The sequence below is a fragment of the Saccopteryx bilineata genome, chromosome 4 (genome assembly GCF_036850765.1).
Source record: "Saccopteryx bilineata isolate mSacBil1 chromosome 4, mSacBil1_pri_phased_curated, whole genome shotgun sequence".
Classification (NCBI taxonomy): Eukaryota; Metazoa; Chordata; class Mammalia; order Chiroptera; family Emballonuridae; genus Saccopteryx; species Saccopteryx bilineata.
The window spans coordinates 290123348-290147320 of NC_089493.1; the positions used below are offsets into that span (position 1 = coordinate 290123348).

A 23973-nucleotide genomic window follows, 5' to 3' on the forward strand; every position below is an offset into this window, starting at 1 on the left:
GCCCTGTCTCTGAGCCCCACGCCGGTGGAGAGTCGTCACTGAACCAGCCTCCTAGGGCCTCCTCGACAAAGTGCTGCACCTCAGGCGGCTTTGAGCGACAGAACTTTTGTCGTCTCGTGGTCCTGGCAGCTGGAGGTCTGAAATCCAGGTGTCGGCAGGGCCATGAAAATGCTGGGGAAGGTCTCTTTCAGGGCTCTCTCCAGCTTCTGGTATTTCCTCTGCTCGGGACACCATAGCTCCAGTCGTCACAAGGTGTTTTCCTGTGCTTGTGGGGGTGTGGCTGTCCAGCCCCCCCCCCCCCCCCCCCCGCCCCAATAGCAACACAATCATAGTGGGTTAAGGCTGATCCAAATGACTTCATCCCAACTTGGTTATCTAAAAAGACTCTATTTTCATATAAGGTCACATTCCCAGGCACTGGGGATTAGGACTTCAACACAGGAACTTTCTGGGAACGCCACTCATCCTGTCAGAGTGTCCCTGCCTCTGTCAGCGAGCTCCGCCTCCCTGCTGGCTCCCGGCACAGCGGACCCCCAGAGCAGCACCCCCACTCACTCCTCCTGGATGCCTTAGGAGGAAGACCCCTTCCCACGGGGCCGCTGGGCTTGGGGTTGGTGCTCGGATCCTCTGCCCGGCGGTGGCCGGGGAAAAAACTGCTCTGGACTTGAAAACTGCTGAAGTTTGAAAAGTAGGATGAAGTGGAGGCCTGTCTCTCTCTCTCAGAGCGGAGTGTCTCCGGTGTCGCCTGTGGCCTGGGCGGAGAAAAAGCACTTAGAGCCGCAAAGGAAAAGACCCCTTCTGGCTCAGCAAGGCACCCCTTCCCTCCGTGTGTGTGTGTGTGTGTGTGTGTGTGTGTGTGTGTGTGTGTGTGTGTGTTTGCGCGCGTGCGCGTGTGGCGCCCCTGAGGTTTCGTGGGGAGCCTCCGCCGAGCCGGATCCTGGTCAGCAGGACCGAAACAGGACCCAAAATACATCTCTAGCGCCCAGAGAGCGTGAGGGATGTGGACGGAAGAGAGGTGCAGGCATCCTCCGCTCTAACCGAGTGTAAAAATACCACCGCGAATCCACTTCCTGAGGCCGACCCCTGGGGAGCCCCAGGCTGGTGTATTTATAACAGTCTCTGCAGGGCTCCTGCAGCTTCACGTGGGACCTGGGCCACCAACATGATTGGACAAGGGACCCCCACAGCTGAGACGCCTTTGCTGCGTGGCCAGGGACAGTGTTCGTTTGATTCACACACTTTGTCTAGGTAGCACCTGGGGACTTGACTCTAGGCTGGAACTTGAGTGGGACGCCACCTAGCGGCTGTAGGGTGTGATTGATTGTAGGTGAGCTCACCTGAGCAAGATGCCAGCACACTGCGGCGCTCAGAAAACACTAATTTCCCTCATTGACACGAGACAGCCCCCAGAAACCACGTGCTGAGACCCCGTGTACAGCAGAGCAAAGTGCAGGAGACCTCGAGAGGCCTGCCGAGGGAGCCACGACGGCAGGGCAGCTGTGGACGAGTCATAGGAGGTGGCCTGCGGAGGGACTGAAGACACTGCTTGTGGGTTGAGGGGTTGAGTGGACAGTATGGCTGGAGCACAAGTGTCCAAAATGTGGCCGGCCAGTCCCCAGGTGGCTGGACTGTGGGGCAGCTGCTGGGAGCGTCAGGCTAAAGAAGCAGAGAGGGAAGAGGATGCCATGGGCTGACTTCTTCCCTTCCCTTCCCTTCCCTTCCCTTCCCGTCCCTTCCCTTCCCTTCCCTTCCCTCCTCTTCCTTTCCCTTCCCTTCCCTTCCCTTCCCTTCCCTTCCCTTCCCTTCCCTTCCCTTCCCTCCTCTTCCTTTCCCTTCCCTTCCCTTCCCTTCCCTTCCCTTCCCTTCCCTTCCTTCCTTCCTTCCTTCCTTCCTTCTTTTTTGAGAGAGAGAAGAAGGTTAGTGAAGAGTGAGAGAGAGAGAAGCATTAACTTTCTGTTCCATGTAGTTGTGCCATTGACTGCTTCTCATATGTGCCCTGACTGGGGCTAGAACCTGTGACCTCCGGGTCGAGCAAGCATCCTCAGGATTGAGCCAGTGCCCTTGGGACCAGCAGCCCTGGATTGAACTGGCAACCTCAGCTCTCCGAGATGATACTCCATCCACTACGCCACTGACCAGGGCACTATTTTTTTTTTCAATGAGGTAAAATTCACATAAGATAATCAGCTTTTTTTTTTCTTCTTTTTTTGAGAGAGAGAGAGGCGAGAGAGAGAGAAGTGAGAGGAGGGAGATAGAAGATGAGAAGCGTCAATTTGTAGTTGCTTCACTTTAAAAGTCATTCACTGATTGCTTCTTGTATGTGCCTTGATGGGATGGGGGGGCTTAAGCTGAGCCAGTGACCCCTTGCTCAAGCCGAAGACCTTGGGCTTCTTGCCAGCAACCGTGGGAATCATGTCAGTGATCCTGTGTTCAAGCTGGCGACTCTAAGCTTGAGCTGGAAACCTCGGGGTTTCGAACCAGGAACCTCAGCGTTCCAGGTTGATGCTCTAGCCACTGTGCCACCACAGGTCAGGTTGGAATCGACTGTTTTAATGTGTACAACTCAGTGACATTTAGTACGCCATAATATTGTACAACCATCACCTCTATCAAGTTCCAGAATATTTTCATCACTCCGAAAGGTTGTGCCCTGGCCGGAAAGCGTCTGTCCTCCCTCTGACCTCCGGCAATCTCTAATCTACCTACTTTCTGTCCCTATTCTCGATGTTTCACATAAATGGAATCATCTCGTGTGTGACGTTTTGTGGTCAGCGTCTTCCTCTTGGTGAAATGTTTCCGAGGTCTTCCCACATGGAAGTATTGGCACTTCAGTCCTTGTTATGGCTGAATGCAGCATGGGGCAAGAGTCGGTGTACAAGTCCTGTGGAAAATAATGCAATAATGAGTAAGTAATAATACATATAAGTCGACTCTGTGTTTCCGGTACTCACAATTGTAAACTTGCTTCTGCCCCACCTGTGACACCCCACCGTGTGGACGTGCCACATTCTGTTGACCCATTCATCTGTTGATGGACACTTGGGTTGTGCCCGCCTTTGCCCTGTTGGGAACAGTGCTGCTATAAGCATTCACGTACAGGTTACTGTTTGAATACCTGTTTTTAATTCTGTTGTGTATATTTCTAAAAGTGGAATTGACGGAACATACGGTAGTTCTCTGCTTAGCTTGGGAGGAGCTGCCAAACTGTTTTCCACTGTGGCTGCAACATTTTACATTTGCATCATGAGTGTAGGGCTCTGATTTCTCCACATCCTCGCTAACTCTTGTTAGCGCGTGTCTGTTTGGGAGTAGCTGTTCTGATGGTTTGAAGTGGTCCCTCACTATGGGTTTGATTGCATTTCCCTGATGGCTAGTGATGCTGAGCATCTTTTCAAGTGTTTGTGTGTCTTCTTTGAAGAAAAGTCTATTTAAGTCCTTGGTCCATTTTAAAAATTGGGTTGTTTCTTCTTTTGTTGTTTAGTTGTAAGAGTTCTTTAGTAACTGGATACTAAACCCTTATCAGAGATATGTCTTGCAAATACAGTCTATCACTCTTAGGTTATCTTTTTTTTTTTTTAAGAGACAGACAGAGGGACAGACAGGGACAAACAGACAGGAAGGACAAGAGATGAGAAGCATCAATTCTTTGTTGTGGCCGTTTAGTTGTTCATTGATTGCTTCTCATGTGTCTTGACTGGGGGGCTTCAGCTGAGCCAGTGACCCCTTACTCAAGCCAGCAACCTTTGGGCTCAAGCCAGTGACCTTGGAGTCATGTTTATGATCCTACACTCAAGCCAGCGACCCTGTGCTCAAGCTGGTGAGCCCACACACAAGCCAGATGAGCCCACGCTTAAGCGACCTCGGGGTTTCAAACCTGGGTCCTCTGCGTCCCAGGCCGATGCTCTATCCACTGTGCCACTGCCTGGTCAGGCAACAGTGACATCTTGACCTAAGTTGTTTTAGTTCCTGAGCCCCAAGATGGAATGACTTCCTTGCTACTTTTCCATAAAACTGGACAGAGGAATGCAAGAGCAGACCTCAGAGCTGTCCTCAAGACCTGGAGAAATGATTTATTACCCTTACCTCACCTCCCACCAACATGACCCCACATGATTTTGAAAAATGCATAGCGTCAGGTATCTGTTGCTAAAGTATCATATGGTATACTTCAAACCTCCACCTGTAGGGTTGATGCCAGACATGGCCCTGCCCGCTCCTGGAAGGTCACAGATCCCGACTGTGGGCCATGAGATAGAAGGTAGTAAAACTCTAAGTAAGGTTTTACTAAGAACAATGGAACTGAGTCACCAGGTATGTATCAAGGAAGAACAATACAGAAGGGTGCATACTCTTCCCCTACTACCTGCGCACCTGCTTGTTTGCACAAAGAGTTTCATTTGAGTAACCACCCAGGGCTTTGCTAGTTAAACTGCAACCCCACCCAGCAGAGCATAGAACTTTTACCAACTGCTGCCGTTAGTGCTGCCCCTGTATATAAGTAATAAAGGCTATGTCCAATCCATCTGGTCCTCTTGGTGGTTTCTTTGGGATCTTGCAACAACATCAGATCTATCTTCCGGGTCTGGACCCCCTGTGTTATACCACCTCATGATTTACCACCATCTCTAGACTGGCGTTTTCCAGAATGTCATGTAAATGGGGTCAGACAGTGGATAGCCTCTTCATATAAGCCCCTTCATTTAGCAATATACACATATATCTTTGCACAGGGTGATAGTTTATTCCTTTTTTATTGCTGAATAGTATTCCATTGCTTGTATAGGGGAGGAAAAAGAATTTTCCCTCTGCCTGACCTGTGGTTGTACAGTGGATAAAGCATCAACCTGGAATGCTGAGGTCGCCAGTTTGAAACCCTGGACTTGCCTGGTCAGGGCACCTATGAGAGTTGATGCTTCCTGCTCCTCCCCTCTTCTCTCACTCTCTCCTTCCTCTCTCTCTAAAAATGAATAAATGAAACATTTAAAAAAAATTTCCCTCTATTCTTCTAGGTTCTTGGCTAGGAACCCCTTCTACCACCCCACTAATAATACAGTGAGATACCCAAGAAAGCTGAGTAATTCCCTGAAACGGCCCAAGTTATCACCTTAGATACCATATTCAGCTAAAAGCAAAAGAAAGGTGTTGGGTGGGGGAAGCCAGTTAAGGCAGGTTATGAGGCAAAGCACAGTAAAACAATATATGGTTGTTATGAAGATTTAAGTTCAGGCCTGTCTCCATTGAAAAGAATCTCTTGAAATTTAGTCATCCTTTCCTGGTACAGAGAGGGAGACACCCTTAAAAATGGAGAGTTCCCTTATACGTGTAAATTTTCCTCACAAAAGGGCAGCTTTTATACAGGGGGTCCTTGGGTTATAGACACAGTTTTGTTCCTATGACAGTGTCATAACCTGAATTTTGGTGTAAGTCGAAACACACCCTAGCCTAAGTCACTTATCTATCCTAACACAGTTGTAAAATCATAATCTAGAACAAAAAGACACAACTAAGCCATGCATGACCAAACTAGTTCACCCACGTAGTCTGTAAGCCTGACGCTAATGGCGTAAGTCAAAACAATCACGTCTCAATTTTTTAAAGGTTTTATGGGAGTGAGTGTCTTAAGCTTGAAATGTCTAATGTTGAGACTGTTGTAACCCAAGGATCCCCTGTAGCTTTTAGAGATTCTTCTGTGTCCAGTGGATTTAAAAATTTTATCGGCTAAAAAATAACCTATGTAAAGAACAAACCATTGATTAAAACTACATTGAGTTACGGCTCATTCAAGTAATGTAGATCCCCAAAGTAAATGGTTAAATATATGAACTACTTGTACTGATATCTATTATTTGATTCTCTTATAACTATTACGTTGTTTCTTAGCAAATAAACCCTCTAAGGCAAAATTCACCTCATTTGAGTTTTTTTTTTTTTAATTTTTTAATTTTTTATTTTTTTTTTACAAAGACAGAGAGAGAGTCAGAGAGAAGGATAGATAGGGACAGAGAGAAGGATAGACAGGAACGGAGAGAGATGAGAAGCATCAATCATTCGTTTTTCGTTGCGACACCTTAGTTGTTCATTGATTGCTTTCTCATATGTGCCTTGACCATGGGCCTTCAGCAGACCGAGTAACCCCTTGCTGGAGCCAGCGACCTTGGGTCCAAGCTGGTGAGCTTTGCTCAAACCACATGAGCCCGTGCTCAAGCTGGCGACCTTGGGGTCTCGAACCTGGGTCCTCCACATCCCAGTCCGACGCTCTATCCACTGCACCACCGCCTGGTCAGTCATTTGAGTTTTGACCAAGAAGTTCAACAACAGTCATGAAGCCCACAGTCTTATTGGTGAAACTGGTCCACGTGACTCTTGGTCCCTATGCTCAAGGTGAAGAACGGTGCAGCTTCCATTTTTACATTTTACTGGAATTTTAAAGGTTCAGTGCATGATTTTAAATCTCTAGGTTTTCGTTCCTACCAACCGTCTGAAGACAAAGTGTGCCACAGACGTAATAAGACTTCTGTTTCTCCCCTTTCTTCCAAGGGAAACATTTCTCAGTGTCTACATGTTGGAGAAGGGAATTTTTTTTTTCTTTTTTCTTTTTTTCTGAAACTGGAAACGGGGAGAGACAGCCAGACAGACTCCCGCATGCGCCCGACCAGGATCCACCTGGCACGCCCACCAGGGGGCGATGCTCTGCCCCTCCGGGGCATCGCTCTGCCTCCGCGACCAGAGCCATTCTAGCGCCTGGGGCAGAGGCCAAGGAGCCATCCCCAGCGCCCGGGCCATCTTTGCTCCAATAGAGCTTTGGCTGCGGGAGGGGAAGAGACAGAGAGGAAGGAGGGGAGGGGGTGGAGAAGCAAATGGGCACTTCTCCCATGTGCCCTGGCCGGGAATCGAACCCGGGTCCCCTGCACGCCAGGCCAACGCTCTACCGCTGAGGGAGAAGGGAATTTTTTGAAGGTAGCCACTTCCTCAGAATGGTCCGACACCATCAGGCCTCTGAAGCAAGGGGTGGGGGCAGAGAAAGAAGCTGAACCAAGGGTCATCTGGTAAGTTTTACATTAACCATTCCAAGCTGAAGAGTATAAGAATGTAGATTTTTTTTTTTTCCAAAAAGTCCGAGTCTTGGTGTGGAAACGAGTGAAATGGGCTGTCTCGCAGCTCTCTCGTCGTGGGACCGTCGGGGAAGCCTTGACTGGGGAGTGTGATTTGTTTCCCTGCCGGGCGTAATCTTCCAGGCCCCCAGTTCATTTGGGGCTTGTTCAGTTTGTCTTCCGTCTATCCGAGTTTTATCTTTAGGAGAGACAAGGTGATCGCGGGGTCTACCGTTGTTGATCTCCGCGGGGACAGCGCTCGGCCGAGGGGCTTGCTCAAGCTCCTGCGTTTGAGGAGTGCACGCTGCCTGGTTGCCGGTGGCACTCACTACGCGGCTGTTTTCCCCGCGTGCAGACCCGTGCTGCTGTTGCTTGAGGTGTTCTTCCGCCTCCCTTAAGCCGGGTGCCTCGCTAGAGCTCAGATCGGTGTGCCTGCCCTCCAAAGCTTGCACGTGGGCTTCGTCCTCCTTCTATCTCAAAGTTAACTCATCTCGTGCCATAACGCTGATGTCTGACTCCCTCAGTTGGACACTTTTTTGGGAGAAGGGTACTCGCTGGTCATCCTGAATCCGACCTGTCACCTCCCGATGTGCCTGCATCCATCTGGCTGCCCTTACAGTATTTTTTTCACTATCTCAGTATCTTCTCTAACCAGGTGTCTTTTCAGATCTTTACCCTTTCTTTTTTTTTTTTTTTTTTTTTTTTTTTTTTAGTGAGTGAGAAAGATACTGACAGGGACAGGCAGACAGGAAGGGAGAGAGATGAGAAGCATCAATTCTTTCTTTTCTTTCTTTCTTTTTTTTTTTTGTATTTTTCTGAAGCTGGAAACGGGGAGAGACAGTCAGACAGACTCCCGCATGCGCCCGACCAGGATCCACCTGGCACGCCCACCAGGGGCAACGCTCTGCCCACCAGGGGGCGATGCTCTGCCCCTCCGGGGCGTCGCTCTGCCGCGACCAGAGCCACTCTAGCGCCTGGGGCAGAGGCCAAGGAGCCATCCCCAGCGCCCGGGCCATCTTTGCTCCAATGGAGCCTTGGCTGCAGGAGGGGAAGAGAGAGACAGAGAGGAAGGGGGGGGGGGATGGAGAAGCAAATGGGCGTGAGAAGCATCAATTCTTCATTGCGGCACTTTAGTTGTTCTTGATTGCTTCTCTTATGTGCCTTGACCAGGGGACTCCAGCTGAGCTAGTGACCCTTGCTCAAGCCAGCGACCATGGGGTCATGTTTATGATCCCATGCTCAAACCAGCAACCGTGTGCTCAAGCTGGTGAGCCTGCACCCAAGCCAGTGACCTTGAAGTTTCCAAACCTGGGTCGTCAGCACCCAGTCCGATGCTCTATCCATTGTGCCACCTCCTGGTCAGGCTTTACCCATTTTTAATATATTTTTTTGTTGTTCTAGAGTGCTTTGTGTATTTTGAGCTGAAATATCCTTTATCAGGTATGTGTTTTGCAAATATGGCTTGTCTTTAGAACTGTTTACTTTTATAAGGTCCACATTATTGATTTTTTTTTCTTTAGTGACTGGGCCTTTGGTGGTTTTTTTTTTTTTTTTTCTTACAGGGACAGATAGAGAGTCAGAGAGAGGGATAGACAGGGACAGACAGACAGGAACGAAGAGAGATGAGAAGCATCAATCATTAGTTTTTCGTTGCGACACCTTAGTTGTTCATTGATTGCTTTCTCATATGTGCCTTGACCGCGGGCCTTCAGCAGACTGAGTAACCCCTTGCTGGAGCCAGCGACCTTGGGTCCAAGCTGGTGAGCTTTGCTCAAGCCAGATGAGCCCGCGCTCAAGCTGGCGACCTCAGGGTCTCGAACCTGGGTCCTCCGCATCCCAGTCTGACGCTCCATCTACTGTGCCACTGCCTGGTCAGGCCTGGGCCTTTGGTGTTGTGTGTTAAAACTCATCACCAAAGCCAAGGCTGCGTAGATTTTCTTTTATGTTTTCCTCCAAGATACTTGAGAGTTTTGCATTTTAAATTTGTCCATAGACAGTTTTGAGTGAATTTTGGTGTATATCATAAAGTTGGTGTCACTTCATTCCCTATGGTTTCCAACTAATATTTTCCTTAACTATTTTTGGAGAAGTCATGGGATATTTGGCTTCATTGCAGTTTAAATTTCCAAAGTTGAATGGATTTAGTAGGACTGCTCAGAGCGGGTCTGGCCTCCACTGAACTGCATTGCTCCGCCGCCAGCGGCAGGCAGGGGGCGTCAGAGCCCGCTTTTTTGACTCGCGCGGCCCTTGTTCATTCTGCCCATGAACTTGGCTTCTCCTGCAGGCCCAGGAAGGTCTTGTTTCCTCAGGATATCAGGGAGAGACGTTGACAAGGAGCTCAGTGTCCCGAGAAGCCACTGGGGAGCGCCACTGAGGGGCGAAAAGGTGAGGAGAAGCTTCAAAATGCTGAGGGGCCACGGGAGTATCAGTCTTCAAATGACTCAGCAGAGGAAGAGCTTTATGTGGACAATTGTGGGGTTTTCTGTTGGTGTTATTTTGTGTGTGGTGTAAGATAACGTCCAGTGGCTTTCTTTTGCAGGGGCTGTCCAGTGTTCCCAGTGCCATTGATGCGTGTTCATTTCCGGGCTCTCTGTTCTGTTTGGTTTAATCTGCGCGGCTGTTTTTATGCCAATGCCACACTGTTTTGGTGACTCTAGCTTTGTGATCTCTTTTGAAGTTAGGGAGGTGCTACCTCCAGCTTTGTTCTTTCTCAAGAGTGCTTTGGCTATTCAGGGTCCTTTGTGGTTCTATATAAGTGTTAGGATTGTTTGTTCTATTTCTGTGAAAATGCCATTGGAATTTTGGTCGGGGTTGCATTGAGTCTACGGGTCACTCTGGCTAGACCAGACGTTCTGACAATATGAATTCTTCCAATCCATGAGCACAGGTATCTCCCTGTTTATCTGTGTCTTTTCTTCTTCCCTTTCTTTCAGCGATGCTTTGTCGTTTTCAGCGTACAGGTCTTTCACCTCCTTGGTTAAATTTCTTGCTAGGTATTTTGTTCTTGTTTTGTTTGTTCTTTTTGATACAATTGTAAGTGGGATTGTTTTCTTAATTTCTATTTCTGATAATTCATTATTCATGTGTAGAAATAAAACTGATTTTTTTTTCAGGTGAGAGGAGGGAGAGACAGTGAGGCAGACTCCTGCATGCACCCCACCTGGGATCCACCCCGCAAACCCTGTCTGGGGCTCATGCTCACAACTGAGTGATTTTGAGCAACTGAGGCTGATGCGTTCCAACAGAGCCATCCTCAGTGGCCCGAGCCACGCTGGAACCGATTGAGTCACTGGCTGCAGGAGGGGAAGAGGGAGAAAAGGGGGAGAGAAGCAGCTGGTTGCTTCTCTTGTGTGCTCTGACTGGGAATCGAACCTGGGACGCCAATACAACTGGGCCACCACTCTATCCACTGAGCCACCGGCCAGGGCCACAACTGATTTTTGTACGTTGATTTTGTGTCCTGCAAATTTACTGGATGCATTAATTAGTTCTAGCAGTTTTTGGATGGGGGAGTGATGCGGAAAATTGGAATTCAAAAATCCCACTGTGTCTGCCGCATCCCAGGTTATCCACGACAACCAGACATGGTGGCTGCTTGTATAATCTTCCCGCAGTGCCTCTCGATAAGGGGATGGCTGCGCGTGTGATTAGCTCTACCACTTTGGCTGAACTGGGTCTGCCTAGGGCTTGGCCTCGCTAATGAAATTTCATGTCATTCTCTGATTTTCTGGCATGGTATTGACATGGTTGTTTCAAAAAGTAATTTACTTCCCAGTAATTTCAAATGTCCAGGACATTTATAAGAGCAATCCAAATATTCTCTCTCCTCATTCAGATTCCAGAGCTCAGTTTATCTACTTTATTTATTTATTTATTTATTTTACCGCATTTGCCATTTCACACAGTACTGCGGTGTTTCATCCAGAACAGGTGTCCCAGGGACCCGCCACAGTACCCCCAGGAGGAAATTACTGTGCTTTCCACCTTCTAATCCAGTCCACAGCCCCACCTCACCTCTAACCCCGCCCCGACCGTGTGAACCTGCCCTTTTCCATTGCGGTCCGATTCTGTTTTTCTGAGACTTTTCCTAAGACTTTCCCTTGTCTTCACAAACCTGATGGGTTTAAAGTGCCCAGGTGATTCCAATCTGGGTGGGTTTTCTGCTCGGCTCTGTTCACTTAGGATGTTTTCAGTGTTTGTCGTGTCTTACCGTGTGTCAGTACTTAACTTGTTTGTTTTTTCATTGTGATTAAATCTATTTCAACACATTTACTATTTAAACCATTTGCAGTATACAGTTCTATGACATTAACTATGTTTACATTGTTAACAAAATCATCAACACCATCCATCTTTTATTATTATTATTTTTTTATTCAGTGGGAGGTGAGGAGGCAGAGGTAGACTCCAGCATGAGCCCAGACCTGGCTCCACCCAGCAAGCCCACTAAAAGTGCAACGCTTTGCCCATCTGGAGTGTTGCTCCATTGCTCAGCAACCAAGCTCTTCTTAGGCCTGAGGCAGAGGCCATGAGGCCATCCTTAGCACCTGGGGCCAACTTGCTCCAATTGAGCTATGGCTGCAGGAGGAGGAGGAGGAGGAGGAGAAGGAGGAGAAGGAGGAGGAGGAGGAGGAGGAGGAGGAGGAGAGAGAGAGAGAGAGAGAGAGAGAGAGAGAAAGAAAGAAATGAGAGAGAGATAGAAAGTGAATAGAGGGGTGGAGAAGCAGAAGGATGCTTCTCCTGTGTGCCCTGACCAGGAATTGAACCTGGGACATCCACACACTGGGCTGACGCTCTATCCACTGAACAAACCGGCCAGGGCCACCATCCATCTTCAGAACCTTTTATTTTCCTCAGGTGAAACTCTGTATCCATTAAACACTAACCACTCATTCCCTCCCCACCCTTGCCCCCTAGCCTCGGCAACCACATTCTGCTTTCTGTCTATGAATTTGATTTCTCTAGATATCTCATATAAGTGGAATCATATAACATTCGTCTTTTTGTGACTGTCTTATTTTACTTACCATAGTGACTTTATGGGACATCCATGTTGTACTATGTGTCAGAATTTCCTCAGTTTTTTTTTTTTTAATTGATTTTTTTAGAGAGAGGTAGGGAGAGAGATGGAGGGAGAGAGGGGGGGAGACATCAATTTGTTGTGTCATTTATTCTGTGCAGTCACTGGCTGGCTCTTGTATGTGCCCTGAAAAGGGATCGAGCTTGTAACCTTGGTATATGGGGACAACACTCTATCCAACTGAGCTACCTGGCCAGGGCAGAATTTCCTCAGTTTTAAAGGATGAATGATATTTCATTGTGTATATACCACATTTTACTTAGCATCCATCGGTGAACATTTGGGGTGCTTTTGGCTACTGTGTATAATGCTTCTATGGATATGGGTATACAAATATCTATTTCAGTCCCTGGTTTCAAATCTTTGGAGTTGGAATTGGAGTGGAATTGCTGAGTCACATGTTAATTCTGTGTCTGTTTTTGAGGGACTGCCGTACTGAGTTTCCACAGCGGCTGCGCCATTCTCCTTTACTTTCTTACGTGGCAGAATGATTTAATATCTGGATTAACCTCATTTTGTTTATTCGTTCACCCATGGATGGCCGTTGGAGTTGTTTCTACCTTTTGGCTATTGTGAACAGTGCTGCTATGAATATTCATGTAAAAGTTTTTGTTTGAATACCTAATTCAATTTGGGGGGAAATATATTTAGGCGTAGAGTTGTTGAATCACATGGTCATTTCTTTTAAGGAAATTCCAAACTATTGTATGCATATGTTGCACCATTTTATATTTGCACGAACAATGTTTAAGGGTTCCCATTTCTCTACATCATTGCTGACGTTTGTTATTTTTAGTTTTCTTTTTTCTTAATTCTTTTTTTTTAAAGATTTTATTTATTCATTTTAGAAAGGAGAGAGAGAGAGAGAGAAGGGGGGAGGAGCAGGAAGCATCAACTCCCATATGTGCATTGACCAGGCAAGCCTAGGGCTCTGAACCAGCGACCTTAAAGTCCCAGGTCGATGCTTTATCCACTGCGCCATCACAGGTCAGGCATTTCTAGTTTTAATTTTTTTTTTTTTGCATTTTTCCGAAGCTGGAAACAGGGAGGCAGTCAGACAGACTCCTGCATGCGCCCGACCGGGATCCACCCGGCATGCCCACCAGGGGGCGATGCTCCGCCCATCTGGGGCATCGCTCTGTTGCATTCAGAGCCACTCTAGCGCCTGAGGCAGAGGCCATGGAGCCATCCTCAGTGCCCAGGCCAACTTTGCTCCAATGGAGCCTCGGCTGCAGGAGGGGAAGAGAGAGACAGAGAGGAAAGAGGGGGGTGGTGGAGAAGCAGATGGGCGCTTCTCCTGTGTGCCCTGGCCGGGAATCGAACCCGGGACTTCTGCACACCAGGCCGACGCTCTACCACTGAGCCAACCAGCCAGGGCCTTGGATAGCTTCTTTAGAAACATAAAAGTTTTGAATCTTGAAGAAATCTCATTGTCCGGTGGTGGTGCAGTGGCCACCGCATGGGAAGGTGTCCTCTGACCGGAAGCTGAAGCAACCACTCCACAGAGTATAACAGAATTCACTGCGGGGTCATTACGGGAAGATCAGGTTGAGTGGGACAGACGACCCAGCCATTCTGGGCAGATGGCTCTCCACTAACAGACCCCTGTGACCGTTCTTTTTTTAATAGAATAACTTGGGGACTAATGACTGACAGGACAAAGGGACAAAGAACATAGTAGCGCCAGGGGCCATGCCTCCTGGTTGTCTTGTGATAGGTAATTGCTGATAAGCACTACTATTCCCAGTCTGATATTTATGTTGGTTGTCATGCCATTCTGGCTGTTAGGGGTAAAAGTATTGTATTTACGGCTACACTGTAAGGAACACAGACAATCATCAACTAGAAAGCTTCGATGTGCTGGCCAAGGACAGTGAGGTAGGTCGGAGGTCAGGACATGAAAGGGCGTGAAGAGGGAGGTGGGCTTTGTTCACTTCTGCCTCTGTGCACCACCCCAGGCATCTCTGTGGCCCACACAGTCTTACCTGCCCACCTCCCTCGGCGTCCTTGGGACCAGATCCCAGGAGGTGGCCTGCACGCTTACACCACAACAGCAAAGGCAGTGCAAGCCTGCTGGGCATCAGAGAATTCCCTAAGCAGCTGAACCCATTTCCCAGGGAGAGAAGCCAGCCGATGACCGAATGCACCAGTGAAGGGAAGCGGAGCGACCTCACCTACAGTGTTCTGCGTGTGGGTGAAGAGGTCATAGGGTTGGGTTCGTGAGCAGGAATGGGAGGACAGCATTCTTCTGTAAGGAGAGCCCAGGTCCCATATTGTACTGCAGTGAGCATATAGAAGGCTGTTCTATTTTGCAAAACCAGTTTTTTGTTTTTTTTGTTTTTTTCCATTTGAACAGCTTCTTGGCAGCAAGAACATGTTCTGTTTAGAATCACTTAAGGCAGCTGCTGTGAACTTTGCCAAGGCTTGGATTTCTTTCTAGCTTGGCACAAACACCGGCGTGCCAGGGAAGAGAATGGAAACAGGCCATTCCCACCAGACAGATTGAGTCCACGGAGACTTTAGAGCAGGTAAGTTTTGATAAAATCTTATGAATTTCCTGGTATAGTCTCATAAAAGTTCCCTGGTAAGGTAGGAAGGCCTAACGTACAGTGCCGGTCCACCCAGAGGAGGCGGTGCAGCCGGGACCGTGTGCCACACGGTACATACCTTCTTTGGGGGCCAGACACGCACCCGCCGTTAAAGAGATGGGCTCTCGCCTGATCTGTGGTGGGTGCACTGGATAAAGTGTTGACCTGGGAACGCTGAGGTCGCCGGTTCAAAACCCTGGGCTTGCCTGGCCAAGGCACATATGGGAGTTGATGCTTTCTGCTCCTCTTCCCTCTCTCTCTCTCTCTCTCTTTCTCTTTCTCTCTCTCTCTCTGTGTCTCTCTAAAAAAAACCTGAATAAAGTTAAAAAAAAAGAAAAGAGATGGGCTCTCTTCCTGTCCAATCAGTGTCAAAGACATATCCGACAAGTGGTGGGTGGGGGCCACCCCATGTGTCTGTGCCCACGCGTGGTGTGGTGACTCCGCTCTACACAAAGTGGAGTAAACCTAGCCGCTCTTTCGTGGTCAGCACATACCCATCCTTAGCCATCCGAAACATAATAAGCAGTGGGGATCATAGAAGAGTTCATGTGATGTCTAATTAGATCAGAGACATACTTTTAAGTAAGTTCAAAATTAAAGGCGGACCAATAGCCCTGGTCCTGGGAGTCAAACTTCTCAGGTTCTCCCGGATAGCCTGTCCCGTCCACTGTTACTCAACAGAGATGTGGAGGGGGGAGCGCTGTCCAGGGCGTGCCTTCCGAGCTAGGCCCGGGCGTGGTGCGCAGGCCCGGCAGTCAGACTGATTGCATATTTGTGCTCAAGTGGCAGTTCAGGGCAGGAAGCGATTTCCTGGCACTACAACGATGGCTCCCAGGAAGAGCAAGCTGAGGGCAGTCAGACAGATGGTTAGCAGGCATCTGGTGGGGGAGGTCCTCCCCTGCCATCACGACAATAACAGTACTTTCATCCTTATTCGTCAAAAACTATGCAGCCTGTGGCTTCTGGGCAGGAGGCACATGCCTGGCACATTGCCCAAGGGGCGCGGGTGCCGGGATCATTTATAATTTGAGCAGGGTGGCAAAGGACCGTGCTAAGCGGCCAATTATAGTCGGTGCCTTGAGTACTGGCTTTTGCTGACTGTAGTCACACGCAGAGCACGCAGGCCCGGACTCTGGCCGATCGACGAGGGCCACTTTATTCGGCCGGGATATTCCTCACTCTCTGGCAAGAAGTATCCTGTCCAACCTGGGGGAAGTTGCCACGCCAAGCCCTCGACAAGTGTCCCTTCCCGTGATCTGATGTCTCAAGGAGCTCTGAAGAGTAGCTGACGGTGGCCTTTTAGCAGCCTGGCTTTAAGGCATCGGGCTGCAGCTTTCTAGCAGACTTGGTGAAATGTCCTGTGTAGCAGATCCCAAGTGTTGGTAGGGGGCCAACCCTGTGCTGGTATCGGCCAAATTTATTTTCCTAACCGCTTTGGCAGTGACCTTCACCCACTTGTGCGAGGTGGAGAATTGTAATAGGGTGAATACAACTATGTCTTTAAAATACTAAGTTTTTGAGAATTTTGGAATATCTAGTCCTTATAAGCACTTGTTCTTTTTTTTAAAATTTATTATTATTATTTTTCTATATACTCTTCTTTTTTTTATTTTTATTTTTTATTTTATTTATTGACTTTTTAGAGAGAGAGGAGTGTGAGAGAGAGAGACAGAGAGAGAGAGAGAAGGGGGAGGAGCAGGAAGCTTCGACTCCCATATGTGCCTTGACAGGGCAAGCCCAAGGTTTCGAACTATATACTCTTCTGAAGCTAGAAGCAGGGAGGCAGTCAGACAGACTCCCGCATGCGCCTGACTGGGATCAACCTGGCATGCCCACCAGGGGGCGATGCTCTGCCCATCTGGCCGAAGCTATTTTAGTACCTGAGGTGGAGGCCACAGAGCTGTCCTCAGTGCCCGGGGCCAACTTTGCTCCAATGGAGCCTTGGCTATGGGAGGGGAAGAGAGAGACAGGGAGGAAGGAGAGGGGGAAAGGTGGAGAAGCAGATGGGCGCCTCTGCTGTGTGCCCTGGCTGGGAATCGAACCCGGGACTTCCACACGCTGAGCTGATGCTCTACCACTGAGCCAACTGGCCAGAGCCACAAGCACTTGTTCTTAAGCCAATTACACAAGACTCTTTTACGAGTTAGCAATATTATCCAGAGGTAGAAAATACTACACAAATACTATACACACACACACATACACAAAGAAATATACACACTGGTGTAGAGACCTCATGGCTGCTATCAAAGAAGTGGGATCTGTTTGGAGGACCTCCCCCCACCTCTATCAGCCGGTCCCCTTGTTGGAAGAGCTGTAGACATCCTAACATCTTTTTTTTAGTTTCAGTTCTTTCTCTAACTTCCTTATTCTAGCTTCTACCTCTAGCTGGGTGTTGGTGGCCACTCATACTGCTCATACGAAGGGCCAACCCACAGCTGTGGCCATGCGCCTTCCCGGCTTGCCACAGTACACGATGTATAGTTTGAAGGCACAGTCCTTCAAACACATGCATGAGACCTGTCGGCATTTTCGGGGTGTCCCAGTCACTCACGTGGTGATCCATATGCATCGTGCATATGGGCTAGCCTCCCACATCGAGGTGGATGACCAGCCTGGGATTCCCCCAGAGACAGCGGACTTCCCCGGACACGTCCGTCTTACCCAAGCCCGTGTGACTGTCCTCTCCTGGCTGGCTCACCAGTTATCTGGTGGTGGGGTAAAAGTGCAGTGGCCACCGCATGGGAAGGTATCCTCCGGCCGAAAGCTGAAGCAGGCCGCTCCACAGACTGTAACAGAATTCACTGCGGGGTCATTACGGGAAGATCAGGTTGAGTGGGACAGACGACCCAGCCATTCTGGGCAGATGGCTCTCCACTAACAGACCCCTGTGACCGTTCTTTTTTTAATAGAATAACTTGGGGACTAATGACTGACAGGACAAAGGGACAAAGAATATAGTAGCGCCCGGGGCCATGCCTCCTGGTTGTCTTGTGATAGGTAATTGCTGATAAGCACTACTATTCCCAGTCTGATATTTATGTTGGTTGTCATGCCATTCTGGCTGTTAGGAGTAAAAGTATTTACGGCTACACTGTAAGGAACACAGACAATCATCAACTAGAAAGCTTTGATGTGCTGGCCAAGGACAGTGAGGTAGGTCAGAGGTCAGGGCATGAAAGGGCATGAAGAGGGAGGTGGGTTTTGTTCACTTCTGCATCTCTGCACCCATGTATCTATTTTTTCTCTTGTTGCTTGGTTTTTGGTGTCAGGCTTAAGAAACCATTGCTGAATCTGAGGTCTTGAAGATTTCTTCCTATGTTTCCTACAAGAGATTATAATCTGACCTTCTACGCTTAAGCCCCTCATCTATTTTGAGTTGAGTTTTGTATGTGTTGAGAAGTAAGGGTCCAGTTTCTTTCCCCTGCATGTGGATGGTCAGTTACCCAGCACCCTCTGTTGAAAAGACCCTGCATGGCTCAATCTAATGTTGCCCTTGTCAGATATCAAATGATCACAGATGAGTGGCTTTATTTCTGGGCTCTCAATTCAGTTCCATTGATCAACAGTCATGCACCACATCCTGACATTTCAGTCAGTGACAGCCTATACGACAGTGGTCCCATAAAGATGGTAATGGAGCTGAAAACGTCCTGTTCCCTAGTGACCTGGTGGCTGTCCTAATGTCATACATAGCACAGTGCATCACTCACATGATCGTGGTGAATGCTGGTGTAAATCAATCTACAGTCATCTAAGAGCAGATACAGTTATGTACAGTGCATAATGATCATGATACGCGAGCATGTTAACTGGGTAGTGTGTTTACTGTATTAGAATCTCATCGTGACTTCAGAGTGTACCTCTTCTACTTGGCTGTCCGGCAGTGTGCTGTGTTCCATCTCGTGCTTACTGTGACACTTGACGCTGTCCTTCTCAGCAGTGCTTTGTACTGTCTTACGTTGTTTTGTAGAGTGACGTGACGTGCAGCTGTGTACCCTCGGAGCAGCGGGTTCTACCACAGAGTCTCGGTGCGCAGCAGGCGATGCCATCTAGGTTTGTGTGAGTAGTGCATGCACTCCGTGATCTTTGCCCAGTGACGAAATGGCCTGATGCATTTCCCAGAACACATCCCCACTGTTAGGGGGTGCGGCACTGGATATTGCGAAGTTTTATTTCCTGTGGCTTTGCAGCAAGAGTTTAACTTGGCAACTGTGAACCTCCAGCTTTGATTTTCTTTCTCTAGAGTGTTTTGGCTCTTCTCGTTTTCTTGAAATTTCATATGAATGTCAGGATCAGCTTGTGCATTCCTTCCCAAGGGGGAATGTTTATAGGAATCACGCTGACTCTGTAGATTGCATTATGTGCTTCTGCCATCTTAACAATATCTAGTCTTTCCATCACTGTCGGATGTCTTCACATATATTTAGGTTTTCTTTCATTTATTTTGGTAATGTTTATACTTTTTCAGATTATAAGTCTTGTGCTTTGGTTAAATCTATTCTTTAAAAACATTTTCAAAAATTTTCATTTACAGTTTACATTCAATTATTTTTCTGGTTAAATCTATTCATATTTTATTTTATTATGTTGTTCTATTCCTATTTTATTAATGTTGACATTGTTTAAAATGGAATTGTTTTCTTAAATTCCTTTCCAGATTATTCATTGCTAGTATATACAAATAAAATGGATTTTTGTGCATTGCTACTTGGTCCTGTAATTTGCTGAATTGGTTTATTAGCTCTGATATTTCTGGCTGATTCTTTAGGATGTGATATGTGGTCTGAGTGAATCGATGTAGGTTTGCGTTCTCCGTTCACACTCGGCTGGCTTCTCTCTCTGTCCTCTGTGCTCTGGGTAGAACTGCTGGGACGATAGTGAATAACAGCGGCAGAAGCCAGCATCCTGGCCTGGTTTCTGCTTTCAGGAATAAACCTTTCAGTCTCCAAGTTTGAGTATGATGTTGGCTATGAGTTTTTAAACACCGCTTTTTATCATATTGAACAAATTTCCTTTTATTCCTCCTTTCTTGAGTGCTTATATCATGAAATAGCCCTGGATTTTGCTTAAAGCTTTTCCTGAATTAATTGCTATGATTATATGTTTGTACTTTACACAATTATTGTGTGTATTAAATTGGTTATAGTTTATGGTTTATTGTTTACAGGTATGGTTATGATATTTGGTTATGGTTTATGATTTATGATTATGGTTTAGGTTTTTGCTTGTGGTTATGGCCAATGGTCTTGGTTCATAGTTGAGGGTTATGGTTTATATTTTATGGTTTTGGTTATATTTAGGCTTATGGTTATTTGTTGTTCATGGTTATGGTTCTCTGGTTTATGGAATTACAGTTAATGGTTTCATGGTTTTATGTTGTAAATTTTAAGGTCAGTGGTTAGGTTTTATATTTTATGTCTTGTGTTTAAGACATTAGAAGTTTAGGTGTTTAAGAGTTTAAGGATTTAGAGGTGAGGGTTGGGAATAGGGTGTAGGGGTTAGGGTTAGGGTTGGAGGTTAGGGTCCAGGTCCCAGGTCCATCTCTGGGATCCATCTTTGAAGTTTGGCTTTGGCTCTGGTGTCCAGGGTCTGGGGTCCAGTGTCCATTTCTAGGATCTGGCTCTGGGGTCTGGAGTCTGGGGCTCTAGTTCTGGGGTCTGAGGTGGGGCAAGCATTAGAAGTTAAGGAAAGGGGGAAGGGGGAGGGTTAGGAGGTTAGGATAAAAATTAAGGTTTAGGGTTTAGGGGTTTGGGGTTTGGGGTTAGGGTTAAGAGTTTGGGGTAGGGATGGGGGTTATGGTTATTACTATGGTTTAGTGTTAGGTATTAGAATTGGGGTTAGGGGTTTGGGATTAAAGGTTAGGGGTTAGGTTATAGGGTTAGAGTTTGGGTTAGAATTCTGTGGAAATATTCCTAGCTGAAGAATCATGCCATAATTTGCTGACAAATGGCTTCCATCTGGAATACACTTTATCAGCAATTTAGGAAGCTGTGTGGATTTAGTTTTAGGAAACAAACTACTTTTTGGACCCACTACATTCGTACCAGCTAAGCCAAATCCCCCTTTTTGCCTATTGTTTGGGACTCCTGAACCATAAATTGACAAAACCCTTGCAGGAATTAATAATTGCATTCCTGCTCTTATTATGCAAAGCCTTACTAGGGTGGAGAAATGAAGGTTTCCATGAAATCCAGTTCCAGAAGCTCCATGTGTCCGGCTTCAGGAAGGTCTCCTACCAGCAGCACAAAGAGGATGAGACATGCTCGGGTTTGGACCGATCCTCCCTCTCCGGACATGGTTCAAAGAGAGGCTTTTCATGAGGCCCTTTGGCAAGCGGCCTGCAGTGTCCTTTGGGGGCTGCTGTGAGCTCAACTATGCAGAACAATGGCCTTGCCTCTTGTCGCCCACATACCTTGTTGTGCCTTTAATGACATTAGAAAACCAGCACCACCCAAGGTTGCCTGGTCATTCAAGGGCGTTGCGAGGAGAGCACATGTATCAGCACTCCGCTCTGTGTGATAAGGGATGCACCAAGATATTTGGGTGGTTTGGTGTTCTCCTGAGGAGAGTACAAGGCAAGCCTCCTGCCTACCCTGGGGCGTGAGATCAGTTGAGTTTCAGCAGTTCTTTGTGCTCGTGTGGTAACAGCGGTGTTCCCGGGAAACTCTGAGACAGGCTCTGTGCCTACTGGAAGCTTAAAATGAAAGTTAGCAGTGACTTCGTACTCTGGAAAGCTGTAGCCTGTTTGAGATAACTTTGAGAACTCCAAAGCACTACTGTTTCAGTGGAAAAACAAGGAGCCTGACTAGGTGGCGGCACAGTGGATACAGCGTCGGCCTGGGATGCTGAGGACCCAGGTTCAAAAACCTGAGGTTGCCGGCTTGAGTGTGGGCTCATCCAGCAAGAGCAGTTGCCAGATTGAGTGTGGGATCATAGACATGACTCACAGTCTCTGGCTTGAAGCCCAAGGTCTCTTGACCAGAGGACTTGAGCCCAAGGTCGCTGGCTTGAGCAAGGGGTCACTGGCTTGGCTAGTGCCCCCCCCCCAGTCAAGGCACATATGAGAATGCAATCAATGAACAACTAAGGTGCCGCAACTGTGAGTTTATGCTTCTCATCTCTCTCCCTGTTTGTTCCTGTCTGTCTGTCTCTGTCGCAAAAAAAAAAAAAAAAAAAAAAAAGTGAAAAGACAAGTAGAAAGATGCTTCAAAATGGTCAGGTGGTGCAGTCTTCTGCTTGGAGAAAATAATTGGCCCAGAACATCTCGTGTTCAGGGCATGACAAGAGCTGTGGGCTCTGGCTCTGGTGCTGGGGCGGGAATCCAGCTGAAGCTGCTTACCTGCTCTGGGGGAAGCACCTGGGGAAGGGGCGGGGCAGGAAGTGTCTACAGGGAGGGAGTGTTTGTGGCTGTGTGGGCTTGGAGCTGGTAATTCCATCGTAGGCCGAGCACCAGACCTCCACCCAACCGTGTCCTTTCAGGACAAGGGCAAGGCCAGTCTGTGGGTGCTCTGAGGAGGGTCTTCAGGTGGAAGCCCAGGGAGGGCAAAGGGGGGCGCACCAGGCAGTATCGTTCATTCCCCCCTCTCCTAGGGTCCACCAGAGACTCTCTGATGAATAGTGACCTCAGCTAACTTGATTAGGCAACAGGGAAATAACTAGGGCTGAGATTTAGGCTTCAAACTAGTAATTATAATAAGAACACATTCCCTAAAGTCTGCGCGCACATTTTCAAGATGGCAAGGAAAACAGATTGGTACAATTGCGGTGAGATCATTGCAACAGCCACACTCCTCTTGGCGGATACGACCCGTAGCCTGCCCGCGCTACTCACCGCCTTGCTGGGCACCTGCTCACGGTTCTGTCTACACAGCCCTGAACAGCGGTCCTGGGGAGTTAAGGAGGGGCAGGTTAGTGAACATCCAGAAAAGAGAAAGAAACCATGCTACATTTTCTTTTTTTTTTTATAACTTTATTTTATTTTGTGACAGAGACAGAGAGAGGGACAGACAGGGAGGGAGAGAGATGAGAAGCATCAATTCTTTGTTGCAGCACCTTAGTTGTTCATTGATTGCTCTCTAATATGTGTCTTGACCGTGGTGGGGTGGGGGTGGGGGGCTACAGCAGACTGAGTGACCCCTTGCTTGAGCCAGTGACCTTGGGCTCAAGGTGGTGAGCCTTGCTCAAACCAGATGAGCCCGCGCTCAAGCTGGTGACTGCGGGGTCTCGAACCTGGGTCCTCCGCATCCCAGTCCGACGCTCTATCCACTGTACCACCGCCTGCTCAGGCCATACTATGTTTTCTGTGAAACCTATAAGTCTGGTATTTCTTGTCCCTTTCCTCTCTGTGGTGGGGGAGGTATTTTTTTCACTTGAAGTGTCCCCACCCTGTCACTTGCATTACGGAACCAGAGATGACAGGAGAGCTTAGCTAGAACTGCTTTGTTTCTTCCCAAACCCTCCCTGGCCTTCCTGGGCCTCAAGTGTTTCACTCTCCAAAGAGTAAAGGATACTTTCCTTGCTACCACTTTGACCGTATTGGTCCATGGTACGGCACACATGTGAGACTGCAAATGCTTCTCACTGAATGTGTATATATGTAAAAAATATATAAAATATAAGACATATTTATTCTTGTTTGAAATCTGAAAATTATAGTCGGCTCATAATCGGGTTTGTGGTACATTTAGCTACAAATGTAAGATCACAGAGCAGAAGAGGTTGAGTTTTTGTTTTAAGAGAAGAAAGTCGTATGGAAGGCAAACAGGAGAACGTGGCTGTCTTCGGATGAGTGAATGGGTCATAAATATTATGAGCCTGCTGTGTGCCAGCTGCTGCACCAATCAGCAGAAAAACAAACACCTGTGTGATCACACATAAAGCTGCAAAGGGCAGGAATCCATTTGACTTAGTGACATCTCACTGTGTGAATGTCCCCCAGCGTCACTGAACTCCCGGGCAGAAACGAGGAGGCAGATGGCTGGACCATAAGGATTAGTGGTGGTTGGGGGTGGGGTTCCAGATGAGTAAGAGGGGAAAGAGAAAGGCAAGGATGATGGAAGACATTTGCAAGAATGTCTTCCAGGGATGAACAGATTCCATTTGCCCATGGAATGGAATGGACCATATTTAGCTCACTTGGAAGCTGAAACCAGTGTCTCCTGCAGAACTAAATATACAACTGGAAACCCTCAAATTCCAAAGAAGAACTTGG

The 23973-nt window shown here is 47.7% G+C and overlaps 1 protein-coding gene and 1 pseudogene across 1 annotated transcript in view; one reads left to right on the plus strand and one right to left on the minus strand.

Moving 5' to 3' along the window:
- Positions 1-80: 80 nt before the first annotated feature.
- Positions 81-7653, minus strand: LOC136335742 (pre-mRNA-splicing regulator WTAP-like; annotated as a pseudogene).
- Positions 7654-14561: 6908 nt separating this feature from the next.
- The window catches only part of LOC136334795 (interleukin-4 receptor subunit alpha-like), a 57259-nt gene continuing 47847 nt past the window's right edge, over positions 14562-23973 (plus strand). Inside the window, exon 1 of the mRNA XM_066275481.1 lies at positions 14562-14699. The gene's annotated coding sequence lies outside the window, so the exon portion shown is untranslated. The remainder of the gene's footprint in view (positions 14700-23973) is intronic.